Raw genomic sequence first — 21325 nt, 5'->3', positions numbered from 1 at the left:
CCAAATCATGATGTACTTCAAATATGTTATTTGTAATGACTTTTCCACATCTCTTTCCTCACTTTTAACTGGGGTTTCATTTGTAAGGAAATATTTGGTTTATAAAAGTGAAAAATATGAAATCGCATTTTAAGATGTGGTTTGTAAAGTATGACATCAAATATTTTTTGCTGGGATCATTTGAACAGCTGACTATTTTTTTTAAACTAGATAAATGCAGAAGTTGTCAAAGTTTATTTTGAAAATTATCAACATTTTTAATGTCGCCATTTTTAAGTTGTGTTTTGCTATTTGTAAAAAGTTTAAAAAGTTTTCTTCCCATTGTTTTTGAAGGTAATTTTTGTTAAATTTTATAAACAAAAACCATATGATTTTGACACAATCTTAAATTATTCCAAAAAAAAATACATGTGATTGTTGTAGATGTTTTTGTACAACAAGAGATATCGCTACTTTATTAATATACTTTGGAAATAACCACACAAAAAACAAAATACACCAGGCAGTAAATATGTATATATATAAAATCAGGGTTGGCAATAGTTTTGAAACAGTGAAAAGATAAGGGTAACGGTATTTGGATTATTTCGGTAACGTTGTTTTAGCGGTAATGGTAGTGAGATAAGCGAGTATTTTAAAGGTGTAATATAGGAACAATTATTTAAAAACAAGTAGGAAAGTATAGTCGGTCATGGCCGACCATATGATACCCTACACCACTGAGTATGTTAAAAATGTGGATTATATTTAATAACAAAGCATTTAAGTTGTTTACCTTAATTCCGAAATATTTTAACAATTTGTTGAAAAAGGTGATTTTCTAAAAGAGATGTTATATGGGGGCAAGGGTAAATATGGGCCTATCATTATAAATTTTGGTACATGGTTTTACGTTTACATCAGAGTTATGTATGCCGGATTTCATCCTGATACTAGTGTTTATTAGGGAATTATTGATCTTCAAGTCATTTTCTGAAGGGGACTTTGTATGGGGGCTAGGGTCAAATAAAGTCCGATTATTACGAAAATTGGTAGTATTATTAAGACGTATATAGAACTAAGTTTTCCCCACTATGGTGGCGTAGGGTATAATAATATAAAATAACGGTAGTTCGGTATCGATATTTTAGAAATAACGTTAGTAGAGCTGAGGAAACGATAGTCAATCTTTATTTAAATAAAGTAAATAAAATACTTTATTATTTTCTTTATAAATACACACATATAAGTATGTATTGAAGTGTCCCACGGGCAACTTTTTGAAGGAATACCTGTCCATTTTGGTTGTATAAAATGTGTTACAATAAGCATGGTTGCATTTTTCATATATATAATTTATTATGGTTTAATTTTATTAACTTTAATAATAATTTATAAGCTTCCATTATTCATGACTACTTAAGGATACATAAATAAATAATAGAAACTTACAGATTATTTTTAAAATTAATAAAATTAAACCATACTACTTACATATTATCAGTGTTTAAAAAACTAGACTACAAGTAGCTGTAGTAACGAAAAATAACTACTTTTGTAGTTAGAAAATGTTCAAAAACTAGCAGCAAATCATTTACTATTACTACTGATACCTTTAGATTTTGGTAGCAGTATTTATAGATGTAGCAAAAAAATAAAAAGTTTGATAGCAGTAGTACAGTCATTAGTATTTAAATGTTTCAATGTAGCAGTTGAATACTTCAAATAGTAGCAGTAAATATTTTCCTGAAGTAGCAATAAACGATATTATATTTTTCAACAATAAAAAATTTGGTAGCAACTGCTACCTAAATAAAGTAGCAATGCTACATAAATTTTGGTAGCATAAAAAAATAAAAATTTTATTAAAATACGAAAAAAAATTATGACATTCAGAAAAAGGCACAAGTAGCGGGGAAAAATGCTAGGACTTCGATTCGTGGGCCTTCTGAAGACATATTTATATATTATGAAAGTTTCTCATTGCCTTTTCGCAAAAGATATTCAAGGATGATTTTGTTTCCTCTACTAAAAGGATTCTTGCACATTTATCAAAGAATTATGAATCAAATTTTGTATGAAAATTTGCTTTATATAATTCTTATAAGTTCTAATGTATAATTATTAATGCAATTTCCTATAAGGCTATTTTACAAATCCTTCGACTGAAAATCTTCTAAAAAGCCTTTAACGGAAGACCTTTTTAAGTAAGCATGTAAAATTGAAACGATTTTGCAATGCGGTTGTATGTACTTGTGTCTATAGAAAAATGCCCTTAGTAAGGCCCCTATACTGAATCTTTTTCCCGTTGAGATATGTGTATTTGTTAGTTTATTTTTTTTTTTGTCGAAGTCTTTTGTTTTATTCTATTGCTACTTCAATAATTTGGTAGCAATAGAACGATCAACTAGTAGCAAATATTTCTATTGCTACTTATCAAAAGTAGCAATAGAATTATTTATATTTTTAAGCTACTACTCCATTTGTAGTTTATGTTTTATTTAGAACTATTTCTACTGCTACTGTTTTATTACTACTGCTATATTTTGAGATTTACTTTTTTATAAGTAGCAAAAGTTTTAAAAACGTATGATTATAAAACAAAACAAATGCTACTGCTACAACTTCAGACAATTGTTTGGAGCAGTAGTTAAAGCAATAATATAATACTTGGTAGCAACGTAGTTTTTCTAACACTGCATATTATATACGAAAAAAGAGTTCAATATATACATCTATTTAAAATTATAAAATTAAACCATAAAAAATTATATAATTTTTTGGTAATTTTTGTGTATTAACAAAGTTTAAAGAAATTTAAACAATAGTCATCGCATATGCAGATGTTGTTTACTTGATTTCCAAAGACCAACTTAGAAAATAAAAGATGATTTTTATTAAAAAAAAAAACAAAATTTCCTTGCCTTCCGGAGTTGTCACAAAGTTTTCTTACTAAAATACTGAAAATGGGAACAAAATGACCGAGAAAAAAATATCAGAAAATGTGCAGATTATTCTGTTAAATATCTAAAGGAAATTTATATTATTCGTTTAATTGTCTGACGAAGTTACAAAAACAATTCTCTTCAGATTATGTGCAGATTTATCGGATATAATTCATAAGCCATTTTATATTTTACTTCAGAAAATGTACATACTACTCTCCTTTATGTCTAAAAAATAATATAGGAATAAAAAAACAAATTGTCCTCCGCCAATGTGCGGATTAGTCTCATAATTGTCATAACACTGAAATTCCCTTTCGACAATGTGCAGACAAGTCTGATGTTATTCGTTTAATACTTCAGAAAATGTACAGAAAAGTCTAACAAACAGTTTGCCGATTATTCTGTAAAATGTCTAAAGGAAATTTAGAAATTCGTTAAAAATTCTGATAAAGTATAAGAATTATTTCAGAAAATTATGACATCAAACATGTCTGAAAAAATTGTTTACTGGGGAAGTACTCAATGAATAAGCAGTGTTGTTGTTGTTGCTTAAATTAAGGCATGAACAAAATTGTATTTTTTATGAAATTTTCAGAGGTTGTCTCGGATTTTTGCTCATATCTCCGGTATTTATATACCGATTTTGCTGATTTTTTGCGATCTTCTCGAAAGCATGTCTAACAGAATTATTGAAGATTCGGATCTCGCCGATATCTGGGGTCCTCTAAAAACTGATTTCAACAAACACACAGACGGACAGACAGACGGACAGACAGACGGACATAGCTTAATCAACTCCGCTACCTATAAGGATCCAGGGGTCGGAAAATCATATTATAGAAATTACAAACGGAATGACAAACTTATATATACCTTTCTCACGAAAGTGAAGGGTATAAATATGTGAAAGTATAAATATAATATAAATGTTTTATATTTTTCCTAAAAATTTTAAGTACGTTTTTATGCAACTATGTAGGTTCCCACTAAACAATTTTTGCCGAATTCGTAACGAATTCGTACCGACAGTCTGCACAAGTTGCCGATTTCGTATCCGAATTCCGTCAGAATTCGTTACGAAAATCGTATGAAAGGTTGCTCGGAATTCGGAACTCTTTGTCTGAGGAAATTCAGAAAAATGTGCAGAGTTGTCGGTCAGAATTCGGTACGAAATCTGATGTAACTTCCTGGGGAAATTCTGTAGGAATTTTCGACAAATCTTATTGAAGTCGCACAAATGTCTGATACCATGTCTGACATTCTTTCGACATCTCGTACGAAAGTCTAATCAAATATAAGAAAGTCTGATAGATGTCTGACAAATGTCTGATAAAATTTCCGACATTTCGTACAAAAGTCTGATCAATTATAAGAAAGTCTGATAGATGTCGGATAAATGTCTGATGAAATGTCCGACAGTTCGTACAAAAGTCTGATCGAGTATAAGAAAATGGGCTGTCTATTCTGATCAACGTCTGATGAAAACTATTTTCATATATACAATTTATTATGGTTTAAGTTTATTAATTTTAATAATAATTTATAAGATTCCATTATTCATGACTTCTTAAGGGTACATAAATAAATAATAGAAATTTATAGATTATTTCTAAAATTAATAAAATTAAACCATACTACTTACGTATTATATACGAAAATAGAGTTCATTATATACATATATTTAAAATTATAAAATTAAACCATAAAAAATGATGTAATTTTTTTTTGCTAATTTTTGTGTATTAACAAAGTTTAAAGAAATTTAAACAATAATCATCACATATGCAGATGTTGTTTACTTGATTTCCAAAAACCAACTGAGAAAATAAAAGAAAATAAAAATTAAATTCCCTTTTAAAGTACAGTTGACGAATTTCAAAATATAAACAGGTTTGTGCATGATTTTTATAAAAATAAACAAAATTTCCTTCAGACAATGTGCAGAGTTGTCGCAAAGTTTTCTTACAAAAGTACTGAAAATGGGAACAAAATGACCGACAAAAAATATCAGAAAATCTGCAGACTATTCTGTTAAATATCTAAAGGAACGTTACAAAAACAATTCTCTTCAGATTATGTGCAGATTTCTCGGATATAATTCTTAATCCATTTTATATTTTTTTTCTGAAAATGAATAGACTATTCTCCTTTATGTCTAAAAAATAATATAGGAATAAAAAAACAAATTGTCCTCCGCCAATGTGCAGATTAGTCTCATAATTGTCGTAACACTGAAATTCCCTTTCGACAATGTGCAGGCAAGTCTGATATTAATCGTTTAATACATCAGAAAATGTGCAGAAAAGTCTAACAAACAGTTTGCCGATTATTCTGTAAAATGTCTAAAGGAAATTTAGAAATTCGTTAAAAATTCTGATAAAGTATAAGAATTATTTCAGAAAATTTCTGACATCAGACATGTCTGAAAAAATTGTTTACTGGGTTTTGATTCAGTGGTGAATGTGGTTGGAGCTACAATACTTATACAAAAATTCTACCAATACATTCTAAAGGGTGATGGCAGTGATCAAACAAATTTACACACACAGGATTTTTTTTGATTGTGTTAGTGAAAAAAAAAACTCACACGCACTGGTTTGATGAAAATCAAAACACTTTTGATTTTCAACTGAAATTGAAGCAGATGTAGCATACCTTGAAGAAGAAGAAGCATAAATTCATTTTTATTTAGTTTTTGGTGAGACAACATCACATTTTTTGCCGCAAGGTAAAGAAAAATATCCAGTTTTTGAATAAAACATTTTTTCATTAATAAAAAAATAATTTAAAGAAATGGATAATTGTTTTTACAGCAAAAATTACATTTATATTAATGGTAAAAATTGTATGTGTAACAGTATAGACACATAACGCATAAAATTTTTTCATACATTTTTATACCCTTCACCTTCGTGAGAAGGGTATATATAAGTTTGTCATTCCGTTTGTAATTTCTATAATATAATTTTCCGACCCTATAAAGTATATATATTCTGGATCCTTATAGATAGCGGAGTCGATTAAGCCATGTCCGTCTGTCTGTCTGTTGAAATCAGTTTTTAGAGGACCCCAGATATCGGCGAGATCCGAATCTTCAATAATTATGTTAGACATGCTCTCGAGAAGATCGCTATTTAAAATCAGCAAAATCGGTCCATAAATGACGGAGATATAAGCAAAAATCCGAGACAACCTCCGAAAATTTCATAAAAATAGACCATTTTTTTTATGTTTTGATTAATAATCAACAACAACAACACTGCTTATTCATTGAGTATTTCGTTTCACATGTTTGGATGGCTGTGTGTTTCATTGGCATGTGTATATTGTTTTTGTTTCTTGGTGTATTCAGTTTTGTATGTTTGGATGGCTGTGTGTTTCATTGCCTTGTGTATATTGTTTTTGTTTGTTGGTGTACAGTTTCGTATGTTTGATGTCTGTTGGTTTCATTGCGTTGTGTATTTTGTTTTTTTGTGTATTTCGTTTCGTATGTTTGGATGTCTGTTAGTTTTACTGCCTTGTGTATTTTGTTTTTTGAGTGTTTATTTCGTCTAGCGTTGTTGTTGTTCATTTTGTTTTGCTATTGCTATAATAATGATATAATCGGGAAAATTAAATATGTACATACAGTGTCTCTCATAATTATTCGAATTTGGGTAAACTATAAAAAGAAACCAAATTTAATAATATATTTTGTGTGCAAAATAAATAAATTAATTTGTTATATTGTCTAGATAGTCCTTATGTTTAATATCACGCTTTTTAAAACTTGAAAAATTTGCATTGACTTAAATTAATTGTGCTTTTTTAAAAAAAGTCCATGAAATTGCCTCACAAAAGTATACGAATTTTTCCTGTATATCATATTTCATCATATTATACGAAACACAAATTTTAGAATTGAATGGTTTTTATGCGTAATATTGTTTTAAGGGGTTACTATCCACGGAAAGGATAGATTTTTGGCCCATTTGGTCCACAATTTTGGGGAATTTGTACCCTCTTTTCATGTAATATCATTAAAATGGCGATTTTTGGCCATAATTGCAAATTTTTCTCCTTTTTTCCAGATATAAAACAAAAATTTGATATTGGGACTTAAAAGACCCTTTGGGGTATCTAAAAATAATATTTTTTGTTACAAGAATCTGTATTTAAACGTTCCAAGATAAATTATTCGGATCATTCTTCTGTCGCTAATTCAATATATTGGAACTTAAGTCCATTTTTATAATACTACGATCAACTATTTTCGGGGAAAGTTTTCTGGTATATATTCTTTTAGATATCAGCTTTTATACATTTTAAGTTTTCAATGTGTTGTGGAAGTGTACAACTCCAAAACATGCCTCGAAGAAGCACCATTCAAAATAGTAAAATCATTATTTTTATATACCAATGGCCTCCATGCTGCATGGCACGATATCATTATGATCACATCAAAAATGTGTGATATGTGTTTAAATATTATTTACTATGATCAAATTAAAACCAAAATTTAGGACTTACAGTGTTATTGTAACGGGCTACATAAGCGTGAAAGTTACGAGTAGTAAAAACTGAAATCTACTATATAGGATGACGTTTTGTTAAGGCATGTTTTGGGGTTGTATACCGCTATAATATATTGAAAATTTAAATTACATTAGTGCCAATATGTACATGAATATACACTAGACAACTTTGTCGGAAAATATCGTCCCTAGAGGTACGAAAAGGGACTTATGATCCAGATAATTCAATTAGAAACTGAAAAACGATACCAAAAATACATCTTGGAACGTTTAAGTACAGATCCTTATAACAAAAAATATTATTTTTAGATACCCTATGGGTTCTATTAAAATCCAATATTAAATTTTGGTTTTATCTCTGGAAAAAGGGTGAGAAACATACAAATATAGCCAAAAATCGCCATTTTAATGATATTACATGAAAAGAGGGTACAAATCCCCCAAAATTGTGGACCAAATGGGTCAAAAATATATCCATGCGGTTGATAGTAACCCCTCAAAACAATATTAAGCATAAAACCATGCGATTCTAAAATTTGTGTATCGTATAATATGATCAAATATGAAATACGGGAAAAATTCGCATACTTTTGTGAAGTAGTTTCATGGACTTTTTTTAAAAAAAGCACAACTAATTTAAGTAAATGTAAAGTTTTCAAGTTTTAAGGGGCGTGATATCAAAACTTAGGACTATCTAGACAATATAACAAATTAATTTATTTTTTTTGCACACAAAATATATTATTTAATTTGGTTTCTTTTCATAGTTTACCTAAATTCGAATACTTATGAGAGACACTGTAGGTACATAAATTTAAATTTTATAAAATTTATATTTTTTAAATACACTATGGTGAAGGGTATATAAGATTCGGCACAGCCGAATGTAGCACTCTTACTTGTTTTTATCACCATGCGGTAAAAAAATGATGTTGCCGTCGTAAAATCTAAATAAAAATGAAAAATGAATGAATTAATTCCCAGTGAATGATAAATATTTTGTTTAAGTTCAATCCAAAGTACGTTCAATCTATTCACAGAAAAAACCATGGTAAAATAATATTAGATGCTAGTTTCGATTTGATATTTTTGACGAGAATGCAGATTTTTGAAGTTTGTTTTATTTGTAAATATTTAAAGAAAGCATTGCCACATTTAGGAAAAGTGTAAAATACTTCAAGATATTTTTAAACAAACATGTATAATTTAAAATTCTAATTTTTCTAAAGCCACTAATTATGCATTTCCAAAGCAATTTCAAAAAAATATATGCACTTGAATTGAAGACCAAAAGTAAACAATTTGTTGTTTCTTTTTCTATAATACTTTTTAATTATTTTAAGTACAACAAGCATCAATTAAGCCAAATCTTACACATACAGTGAATCAAATAAGTTTTTTGCCTACCTTTCTTAAAGAGAATTTTGGTTTTTGTTCATAAATAAAATTTTATAAAACAGGTAAAAAGTAAATTTTTGTTTTCCAATTAAAAATAGAGATTGTGTAAAATGGGAAAACCAAGAAAAAAATATAAAAATACAAATTTTGGTACATTTGTTGTTACAATTTATTATTTTTCATCAGAATTTGCAGGTCAATAAAGTATTTTGCATTTTTAGAATTCAAGGTAATTTCGTTGGGGTTTTTTTAATTACTTTTTGGAATTTATTGTTTTATTGTTGAAAGGACACGTGTTAAGTATTTTTCAATTGGAATTTGCAAAAATCATATCCTCATTGTGTGAAACTGTGATGTTATTTGCGTTAAAAATGTTTTAAGGGAAATAATGAGGCAATTCCAATGTAAAAAATTAGTTTAGATTTTTAGAACAAGTGTAAATATATTATGAGATGTTTAATCAATATCATTAAAAAATATAAAATAGAGTAATTGATGAAATGGCCCAAAGAATTATTAGAAAAAATGCACTGAGTGATCTTTCAAAATCTTTAACTGCCAAAGGAGAGCGACTTGTATGCGAGGAAAACCATTGAACTCCTTATTTATCTTCTCCAAAGTCCATATACCAACTAGGAAGAACACTACGTTTAAATTTAGACCTCAAGTTACTTGGAACCAATATAAAGTGAACTGCCATGTGGTACAGAAAAAATATCTAATTTAGATATTTACAGATAGAGGTCCACAAAAACAATAACTACAACTATCCAGATCCAAATACGCCTACTCTATTTGATTCATAAAATAAAGCATTTAAAATATGAGGCTGAAAATCAAGATTTTAGCAAGTAATAGTTCTATAGTGGTATGCGTTGATGTCCCCATACTTAGAGTGGCTAGGATGGTACTTAGTGTTAGCTTTTTAAGAATATTGAATAAGAATCAATATTATACAATTCTAAATAAAATTCACACAGTACTCCCCAAATAGATGGGGTTTCCGTAGTGTAGTTTTTGTTTATCAATGCAAAATGACCAAAAAGGTCATTTAATTACTAATTAATAATTTACTTTTTTTTGGTAGAAAATTAAAAATACAACAAACAAATTGCTTAAATTTGCTAAAAATAATTGTTCAGACAAAGTTTTTTCTTAAAATTTATAAAATTTGACATAGGCAAATTACTTAATTGATTCACTGTATAACCACGATCAAAACATGTGTTATAACCAGAGTATGAAAACAAACGAAGCATTTCGCAAACGTTTCCATAATGTACAAAACTTTTTAGTTTTGCTCCCATTGTTTTCTTTTCTAGCTGCGTACATTTGAGTTAATGAACATGATGTGCTCAAAAGCAAAAACAATACAAAACCAAATGAGAACATCGATTTTGTTGTTTTGGTTTTGTTTCTGTTTTACTCACTGCAAAGATCAAAACAATTTCAAACGTTTGGTTTAGTTTATTTTCGTACTCTGGTTATAACTAAAAGAAGAAGGTACATATATTATCCAGGTATTATCTGAATTTCGTTCATATAATAGACCAATCACATTATTTTGAGATTCATAAATATCAGTGTTCTGGGAGGGCATTAGTATGGGGACTAGGTCAAATTGTTGAACGACATTCGTAATACTGAATAAGCTGCACCAACAGAGAATATGAATATACATCTAGCTCCCCATATTTGGTAGTCTATGTATAAAAATGCATGTAATAAGAAAAGAAACAATCTTTTAAGAAAAAGAACACATCCACCAAGAACAATTACATTACTTGAAGAAGAAACTCGAAGGCACGTGTAGCCAGTTTACCCTGCCTATAGTTTAGTTTTAAAGGGGTTGTATACCAATGTATACATCCACTCGCAGACCCAAAGGTCCATTGTGAATCCCTTTAATAAAGAACAAGGAGAAATCAAAAGAAGACAGAAGAGAAGAGAGATGAGAAGAGTGAGATTTTCCCTCCAAAAAGAGAACAGAGAAAGGAAGTGATCATGGAAGGGAAAATTCCCCTGATGAAGCCCATGATGTCGCCTAGGTTGCACCCTGATACATCTCCTAGTTCATCGTTGTATCCTTCACCTAGCCATTTCAGTCTCAGACTCTGTAATCTGGGACAGTGGCATAAAATATGCCCTACTGTCTCCAGTTCCTCTTCGTCATCACACAACCTGCAAAAATCCTGTGTGTTACCGACCCCATTACCCCTAAAGGCTCAAATGGAGCAGTGTCCGGTTATTACCCCTACTAAAATCCTTATACTCTTCCTGTTCAGACCTAATAGCATTCTGGTTGCTTATGGATTTAACTTCGGCCATAGTGTCCTAGAAACCCTACAATCCAGCCTACTGTGCCAGGATTGGTTGGTGGAGTTTCTGAAATATTCGGAAATTAGCCTATAGTAATGACAAAAGGGGGTTTTATCGAACCGACCCTACTATCGAGCTCCAAATCCGAGCCCTGTAGGGCCAATTCAACTGCAATCTCATTACCCTGTATGTCACAGTGTCCCGGTACCCAACACAGCCTAAATGTGTATAACCTGACTAACCCTTCCAGGTCCTTTTGCAGCTGTTTACCAAGCTAGAATGTAACGTTTTACACTGCAAAGCTTTAAGAGCTGCCTGACTATCAACATAAATCGTCACTTCCGACCCCCTAGTAACGTGAGTCTTAATAATGTTCACGGACGCTACATTCGTCCGGAAGTTTGTAGGACACTTTTATGTTGTCATCTACCAAATAAACCCCGGCACCTGTGCCAGAGTCCATCTTGGATCCGTCAGTGAAAACTGCACACCCCTCAAACAGCACTTCAGATCCTTCCCACTCATCCCTACTAGGAATTCCTATTGAGGGTGTTACTCCGAAGTCCAGGTTCGTAACCAAATGATCAGAAATACCCTCGTACTTCCCTCAATTCCTGTTAGACCTACCTCGTACAGTATTCAAGTGTGGCCTACCCGCTTTGGTCTTACTATAGCTGATTCAAACAGTCTGAATTAGTTCCTAGCCGCTACACTCTCAACATATTTCTCAATTGGGAGCAGATTCAGAATAATATCCAATGCCGCTTGCGGTGTACTACCCCTGGCACTTGTTATGCCGATAGAAGCACATCTTTGAGCCTTACTGAGTATTAATCTATAGCTGCTTTTCCTCATCCCTACCCACCACACAGTACAACCATAGGTAATAATGGGCCTTACTACCGACGTGTAAATCCAATTTACCATGTCTGGTCGCAAACCCCAATTCTTACCAATAGAGTTTCTGCACGTGTAATAGGCATTGAGGCCCTTTTTAAGCCGTTCCTCTATATTCTTCTTCCAAGACAATTTGCGGTCAAGGAAGGTCCCTAGATACTTGGCTCCTTCCGATAAAGTCAGTTCAACGCCGTTTAATTTCGACAAGCTAAAACTCTCAACTTTATATTTCCTAGTGAAGAGAACTAGCTCCGTCTTAGATAGATTCACACCCAACCCATTCCTATTTGCCCAGGTTGATAGATCACTTAGTGCTGACTGCATGACCTCACTGATTGTCAGGAGGAATTTACCTTTGACCAGTACCCTGCCCATGATGTTATAGATTTGAATGGCTTTTGGAAGCTTTCCTTATGTGCAACCCCATTTGGGATTTGAACAAAAATGCTTCTAGCTCTCACAATAATTAATTTGGATGGCTGCGGTAATCCTCCATCAGCAACTTTTCAGCAGTTTTTCCTCAATTTGATGATGTATGTATATTTTCTTTGAAAATTATTTGATATATGTGAGAAAAATAAAACAGATATAAATTTTCTTAAAATAACTCTTGTAGTAATAACAGCATAAAATATCACTTTAAGTTTTCAGACCAAAATTCAAATGAAAAATATATATTTCTCGAGATATACAAATCGAATTTAACAAATTAATTTTGGAAAACAATTATAACTAAATATATGTTTTCACAAATTTACACCCACAGGAATTTTATTGATTGTGTTAGTGAAAAAAACTCACACGCACTGGTTTGATGAAAAAAAACACTTTTGATTTTCAACTGAAATTGAAGCAGAAGAAGCATACATTGAAGAAGAAGCATAAATTAATTTTTATTTAGTTTTTGGTGAGACAACATCACATTTTTTGCCGCAAGGTAAATGAAATATGGATGAAAAAATATCATATTCGAATTTATTTAAAGGCACAGTACCAAATTTTACTTGAAATATACCAAGAAAAATATCCAGGTTTTTAATAAAACATTTTTTCATTAATAAAAAAATAATTTAAAAAAATAAATAATTGTTTTAAATTCGACATGAACATATTTTATGGGAACCTCAATTGCCTTGTAAAATATTATAAGGATCGATCCATAATTGACCCTACTCCCCATATAAGGTCCCCTTCAGAAAATGACTTTAACGCTTATAACTGTCTAAAAGAAGCATCTATAGAGATGAAATTCAACATGAACATATTTTATAAGAACCTTAATCGCTTTGTAAAATTTTCTAAGGATTGGTCCATAATTTTTTTAAATGGACCAACACTCAGGGGATGACCCTACTTATGCGAAGCATTGTGTTGGAGCTAGCAAAATAGGTTGTGGGAAGGAGGATAGAGGGAGTAGTGTTTGTGAACATTTGATTTAAATCTTCTTATATCGAAAGTGGCAGGGAATACCTCTGCAGGAAGTTTATTCCACATACGAACAGTGCGGCTGAAGAATGAATTTTCCCTGTAGTGTGTTGTGCGGACCACTGACCAATTTACCACAAATGGGTATCGGTAACAAGATCCCTAATTTCAAAGGAACACATTCCATTGTAGTATCGATAGAACAGTAAAATACACCCCACGTTGCGACGGTGCTCCAGTGAATCAATAGAGTTGGATACCCCACTGTCACCGATAAGTACCTTCGCTCTCTCCTGTACGCGGTCGAGTAGCCCCAAAATAGACTTCGAAGCTCCGGCCCATACATGAGAGTTGTATTCCATTTTCGGTCGGATATAAGTGGTGTAAATAGTAAGATCAAAGGGCGTGAAGTATGTCTTACACCGTTTCTAAAAACCGAGACACTTGAATGCTTCTTTAGACACTTGAAAAATGTGTTTAGTCCATCGCACTGAATTTTCATGCCCAGAACACCAAGAGTTTATGATTCCTTAATATTTACACCACCTATATACATATATAGATGTAACAACAATATCTGCCAAGCGTTTATGTGTTAAAAAGAACACTGAGTCTTGCGGACGTTAAAATCGACTCTGTTAACACGACCCCATTCAGAGATTTTTATCATGTCGTGATTAAGCGATTCATTCATATTGCGCCTCATTGCCCCAATCTCTAGAGGGCTTGGCCTATGATTGAATGAATAAGAATGGCAGATACTGCTGTCATCCGCAAAAGAGTAGATAGAGTTGGAAGTTTGACATAGAAGGTCATTTATAAAAATAAGAAATAGGGGAAAGAACGGAGCCTTGCGGTACCCCTGAATTATTCTTGAACTCGATCTCTGAGAAAGCTCGAAATAAATCGAGAGAAGTTATTACCGACACCAAATGCAATTAGTTTTGATACAAGTGCACCATGCCACACTCTATCAAACCACTTTACTTTCGCCAAAATGGTGAATGAAATGACACCATTTCTCCGAAAGGAAAGCTAGTAAGTCTCCCGTAGAGCGACCTCTACGAAAACCATACTGGCGGTCGTTAAGTAAATTGTTGGTCTATAACCAAGACTTTTGCCTAGGTCTAATCGACGATTTTGAATGTTTTCATTCCTAGCATAATTATATTTTCAACCATTTTCGCCATGGCATTGACATTATTGTCTAGGAAACTAAGTTTCCAATTGAATTTATTCACTAATTGCACAAGGTGGTTGTGCGCGGCAAATAACTCCACATATTTGTCCTCGGAGTTTTATGACTTGAATGGCGAAGCCAAGATGAGTTGTGAACATTGAAATCACCAGCAACTACAATTTCACTGTTCGGACAACTCTCAAGAATCTTCAGTATGGAATCGGAAAGGGCGTCGAAGTTCAATATGGTAGCATCTTTTCCCGCATTTGGACTTCTGTAAAGAAACCCGAAGTGCAAATAGTGTGTCCTGATAGCAGAGACAGCTAAATTCGGTATCATTTGCGCCTAATGGTTGCTGGCACTGGTACACAACTTCATTGCGAACGTACATAGCAATGCCCCGATGGAAGTTGAAAAGCGATAGGTGATACCCAGGTATATAAAAATCCTGTGGATCAGCATTCTCAGATACCTGTGTTTCACATAAGGCGAAAACGTGAGCATATACAGAGGAAAGGAAAGCGATCCGCCATTACGATACAAGAAGAGGTTCAAATCAATTCCTATGATATAGTGTTCCTATAATTTATTATTGTTAACGAAACTGCTTGGTGACCAGTGCTATACCTTCGTCATCAAACAGTTCAACAACAATCAATATAATAACACCAATATCACAAGAAATTAGTGGTCAGAGGATAAGGAAAAGGTTTCACAATGACGCAATTTAAAGGAGCCATAAAAGCCCTGATGTGGTCATTATGATAAAAAACGGCCAATTGTGTCAACACTATTAACAAGTGCCAACACTGTTGGAAATGATGATTTGTTCTGCTGTCCCTATTGTTGTTGCATTTAGCGGTATTTTTATTTTAAGATTCTCTTTCTGTTTTATTTGTGAATATTGTTATTATTGCATTTACAGTGTCTCTCATAATTATTCGAATTTGGGTAAACTATAAAAAGAAACCAAATTTAATAATATATTTTGTGTGCAAAATAAATAAATTAATTTGTTATATTGTCTAGATAGTCCTTATGTTTGATATCACGCTTTTTAAAACTTGAAAAATTTGCATTGACTTAAATTAATTGTGCTTTTTTAAAAAAAAGTCCATGAAATTGCCTCACAAAAGTATACGAATTTTCCCTGTATTTCATATTTGATCATATTATACGCAATACAAATTTTAGAATCGAATGGTTTTTATGCGTAATATTGTTTTAAGGGGTTACTATCCACGGAAAGGATATATTTTTGGCCCATTGGTCCACAATTTTGGGGAATTTGTACCCTCTTTTCATGTAATATCATTAAAATAGCGATTTTTGGCCATAATTGTAAATTTTTCTCCTTTTTTCCAGAGATAAAACAAAAATTTGATATTGGGACTTAAAAGACCCCTTGGGGTATCTAAAAATAATATCTTTTGTTACAAGAATCTGTATTTAAACGTTCCAAGATAAATTATTCGGATCATTCTTCTTTCGCTAATTCAATATATTGGAACATAAGTCCATTTTTATAATACTAGGATCAACTATTTTCGGGGAAAGTTTTCTGGTATATATTCTTTTAGATATCAGCTTTTATACATTTTAAGTTTTCAATGTGTTGTGGAAGTGTACAACTCCAAAACATGCCTCGAAGAAACACCATTCAAAATAGTAAAATCATTATTTTTATATACCAATGGCCTCCATGCTGCATGGCACGATATCATTATGATCACATCAAAAATGTTGATATGTGTTTAAATATTATTTACTATGATCAAATTAAAACCAAGATTTAGGACTTACAGTGTTATTGTAACGGGCAACATAAGCGTGAAAGTTACGAGTAGTAAAAACTGAAATCTACTATACAGGATGACGTTTTGTTAAGGCATGTTTTGGGGTTGTATACCGCTATAATATATTGAAAATTTAAAATACATTAGTGCCAATATGTACATGAATATACACTAGACAACTTTGTCGAAAAATATCGTCCCTAGAGGTACGAAAAGGGACTTATGATCCAGATAATTCAATTAGAAACTGAAAAACGATACCAAAAATACATCTTGGAACGTTTAAGTACAGATCCTTATAACAAAAAATATAATTTTTAGATACCCTATGGGTTCTATTAAATTCCAATATTAAATTTTGGTTTTATTTCTGGAAAAAGGGTGAAAACATTACAAATATAGCTAAAAATCGCCATTTTAATGATATTACATGAAAAGAGGGTACAAATCCCCCAAAATTGTGGACCAAATGGGTCAAAAATATATCCATGCGGTTGATAGTAACCCCTTAAAACCATATTAAGCATAAAACCATGCGATTCTAAAATTTGTGTATCGTATAATATGATCAAATATGAAATACAGGAAAAATTCGCATACTTTTGTGAAGTAGTTTCATGGACTTTTTTTAAAAAAAGCACAACTAATTTAAGTAAATGTAAAGTTTTCAATTTTTAAGGGGCGTGATATCAAAACTAAGGACTATCTAGACAATATAACAAATTAATTTATTTATTTTCCACACAAAATATATTATTAAATTTGGTTTCTTTTCATAGTTTACCCAAATTCGAATACTTATGAGAGACACTGTATATTGTATTCTTTTACGTTATTGTTTTGTATAAGAGAGTGTTGTGGATATTTGTTTTTATTCCATATGTGTATTGTGTTTTATTCTTTTTAATTTTCAATATATTTCACTATTTGTTTTGTTCTTTTTATACCCACCATCAAAAAAGATGGGGGGTATATTGATTTTGTCATTCCGTTTGTAACACATCGAAATATTGATCATAGACCCACAAAAGTATATATATTCTGGGTCCTCATTAAATTCTAAGACGATCTAGCCATGTCTGTCCGTCCGTCTGTCTGTCTGTTGAAAGCACGATAGAGTCCGAATGGAAAGAGCTAGAGGGTTGAAATTTCACATAAATATTTCTTATAGGTAAGGTTTGTTTGGTATTGGAAATGGGCAATATCGGTCCACATTTTTTGATAGCCCCCATACAAGTGGCCCCTCGAAAAGCAGCTTTAACAGCCATAACTTGTTCAAAAATACGAATATAGCGATGAAATTCGACATAAGTAAGTTTCTTATGATCCAAAATCACTATGTAAAATTTTATGAGGATCGGTCCATAATTGACCCTACCCCCCATATAAGGTCCCCTTCAGAAAATGACTTTAACGCTCATTACTGGCTTAAAAATACTAGTATATAGATGATATTTGACATAAGTAAGTTTCATACGAGTCAAAATCTATCTAAAAAATGTTATGAGGATCGGTCCATGATTGACCCTACCCCCCATATAAGGTCTCCTTCAGAAAATGACTGCAACGCTCATTAATGGTTTAAAAATACGAGTGTAGCGATGAAATTCGACACAAGTAAATTTAATACGAACCAAATTCAGTCTACCAAATTTTATGAGGATCGACCCATAATTGACCCTACCCCCCTATATAAGATCCCCTTCAGAAAGTTACTTTAACGCTTATAACTGGCCTAAATATACGAGTATATAGATGAAATTCGACATAAGTAAGTTTCGTTCGAGTCAAACGAGGTTTGATGGTGGGTATATAAGATTCGGCATAGCGAATATAACACTCTTACTTGTTTGATTGTTTGTTTGTAAATTTTTCTTTAACAAAATATTTTTTTGTTTTCCCGACGCGGACACGCGATAAACGACATTTAATTGCGGACAGAGTAAAAACACGTGTGAACAGGACAGACGACAGAAGACTACGTTCATAACTATCTAAAAGAAGCATCTATAGCGATGAAATTCGACATGAACATATTTTATACGAATCTTAATATCTTTGTAAAATTTTATAGGGATCGGTCCATAATTGACCCTATCCTCCATATAAGGTCCCCTTCCGAAAATGACTTTAACGCTCATAACTGTCTAAAAAAAGCATCTATACCGATGAAATTCGACATGAACATATTTTATAGGAACCTCAATGGCCTTGTAAAATTTTATAATGATCGGTCCATAATTGACTCTACCGCCATATAATTTCCCCTTCAGAAAATGACTTTAACGCTCATAACTGTCTAAAAGAAGCATCTATAGCGATGAAATTCGACATGGGAACCTACATCGTTTTGTAAAATTTTATAAGGATCGGTAGCGATGAAATTCGATATGAACATATTTTATAGAAACCTAAATCGCTCTGTAAAATTTTATAAGGATCGGTCCATAATTGACCCTATTCACCATAAAAGGTCCACTTCAGAAAATGGCTTTAACGCTCATTACTAGCCAAAAAATGCGAGCGATGAAATTCAACATAAACAAGATTTGTATAAACTAAAATCGTTCTAGAAAATTTGACGAGGATCGGTCCATAATTAAACAACAAAAGATACATCTATTAAAATGGAAAATACAGATTTTGATATACCCTACATATGCAGTTATCCCAACAACATCTTATGCTTTAAAAAGAAATGGTTGAAACATCTAAATTCCAAAACTTTTGCCTTCTTCTGCTCAAGTATAACGATTTTTTTCTTTAGCGGAATGGTAGACCCTCCTCGAAGAAATAAATCAATAGGTCAATTATGTATCTCGATTGCCACTTCAACTGCGTTGCCAGTTGCCAAAGTGATATGGTTACTGAATGTTTTTTTGGCAATAACTTGAAAACTTTGTAAATAATGAACGTTTTATTCATCAATAATATTCGTCCAATGAGTTTTTGCTTGACTTAAACCATTTCTAGACTGACCTATTAACTTAAACTTTCAAATGAGTGAAACATTTCTCTGTTGAAAAAAATAGTGCAGCAATATTTTTTGAACTAATAATTTAGTGTAGAAAAAATTATTTCACTAGGCTGTAAAAACGGGGAGTTTTCCCGTTTTTCCTACCGAGCGCGTCCCTGGGTGGCGGATAGGGGGACCATCTGTCCTCCCACAGTTTTAGTTTGACTCAAGCTGAGGGAGCGCAGATTGTCCACCACCTGGGAATATTATATTCCCCACGGACCAAAAAACTGAAAAAAAAAACAACATGGAAAATAAAAATAAAAAGATGAAAGTTACGGTGCAGGGCCTAAATAACCCATTACCGGCGGCAAATGTTGATCCACTCGCGAGTCACGTGTCATCGTCATCCTGCAATCGTGAGCAAAATACTACTATGGTCGATGATACGGGCAGGAGGCTGGAGGATATGGAGGAGACAATGAAACCCCTAATGAACTTTCATTTCCCACCCGGTATATCGAATAACATAGATGAACCGATATTGGAGGAAGGAAAGGCTAAGACGGAAATTGTAATTACATCGAATATGGTTAAAGGGGCAATCAAGAGCTTCGCTCTCTATAAAGCTGCAGCGCCGGATGGCATTTTCCCGGCACTCTTACAGATGCAGGTGGGACTGGTTTCGTACATCTGTCTCAGATATTCACTGCATGCTTGAAATTTACATAAACTCCGATTAAATGGCAGGATGCAATGGTAATATTTATACCTAAACCAGGGAAACCTAGCTATTCGACACCTAAGTCTTATCGACAGACAAGTCTTACGTCCTTCCTACTTAAAACCTTGGAACGGATAGTCGATAGTATGGTTAAAAGCAGTATACCCTACAAAGACCTAAAATTTAAGCAGCATGCTTATGTAAAGGGACGATCGGTGGAAACCGCTTTTAACGAAGTTGTCCACTACATAGGTGCATCCTTTGAAAGCAAACTATATACATTGGCGGTATGTATTGTCATCAAAGGCGCTTTCAATAACGTGCACACTGATAGTCTTATTCAAACCTTAGACCAGTTTTATGTTGACCAGGTGCTCCGTAACTGAATCAACTACATGCTAAGGAACAGATGGATAAGCGAGATGTACGATATTACTATTAGGAAAAAAGTATTTCGCGGTATACCACAGGGTGTAATCCTCGACCGGAAATTAAAATGGAGACACCACATAGAGGATAGGATCAACAAGGCACATCGGTGCTGGGCGATATGTAGGAGAACTATAGGCATGAAATGGGGTCTTAGTCCTACTATGACAAACTGGCTTTATAAAAGTGTAATTAGACCAATTCTAGCTTATGCTTCAATAATCTGGTGGACTGCTTTAGACAAAAAGTGCAATATCAAACTACTACAGGGAGTTCAGCGTACATGGGTATAAGTGGTGCCATGTGTACTACTTCAACCAAAGCTCTGGAAACGTTGCTAGATATTCCACCCATTGAAACATATTTAAGATATGAGGCGGCGCTTACAGCCGAACGGCTATTTACTTTAGGCGAACTGGCCAAAAGCGGTTATAGGACACGTCATCAATGTATACTGGACACATTGGAAGGTTATACAAAAACATCGGACGTGCCTGATCGTATACCAGACACAGAATATGTCGGAAACTTTGAAACGCTGATCCCAGATAGAATGTCTTGGTAAAGCGGAACATTAGAGCAAATACCAGTAGGAATCCGTTGTTACACGGATGACTCTAAATTGGGGACGAAGTGGAGCTGGGGTTCTATATTGAAGACCCAGAAACAGAAATATACCACAGTTTACCAAATCATAACACAAGCTTCCAGACAGAAGTACGAGCAATAACGGAATGCGTAAATTGGATTAGAATAAATA

General features: G+C 32.7%; 1 protein-coding gene across 1 annotated transcript in view; it reads right to left on the bottom strand.

The window, feature by feature from the left end:
• Positions 1 to 21325, bottom strand: part of LOC119603183 (activator of 90 kDa heat shock protein ATPase homolog 1) — a 66166-nt gene that overhangs the window by 41558 nt on the left and 3283 nt on the right. The gene's annotated exons all lie outside the window — the stretch shown is intronic.

This window comes from Lucilia sericata, unplaced genomic scaffold, assembly GCF_015586225.1.
Source record: "Lucilia sericata isolate MDLA Ls3-8-SP2 unplaced genomic scaffold, ASM1558622v1 Contig000279F_arrow, whole genome shotgun sequence".
In the NCBI taxonomy this organism is placed as follows: Eukaryota; Metazoa; Arthropoda; class Insecta; order Diptera; family Calliphoridae; genus Lucilia; species Lucilia sericata.
Note: the sequence above shows the minus strand (reverse complement) of the source record. Positions and strands in the feature narration are given on the sequence as shown.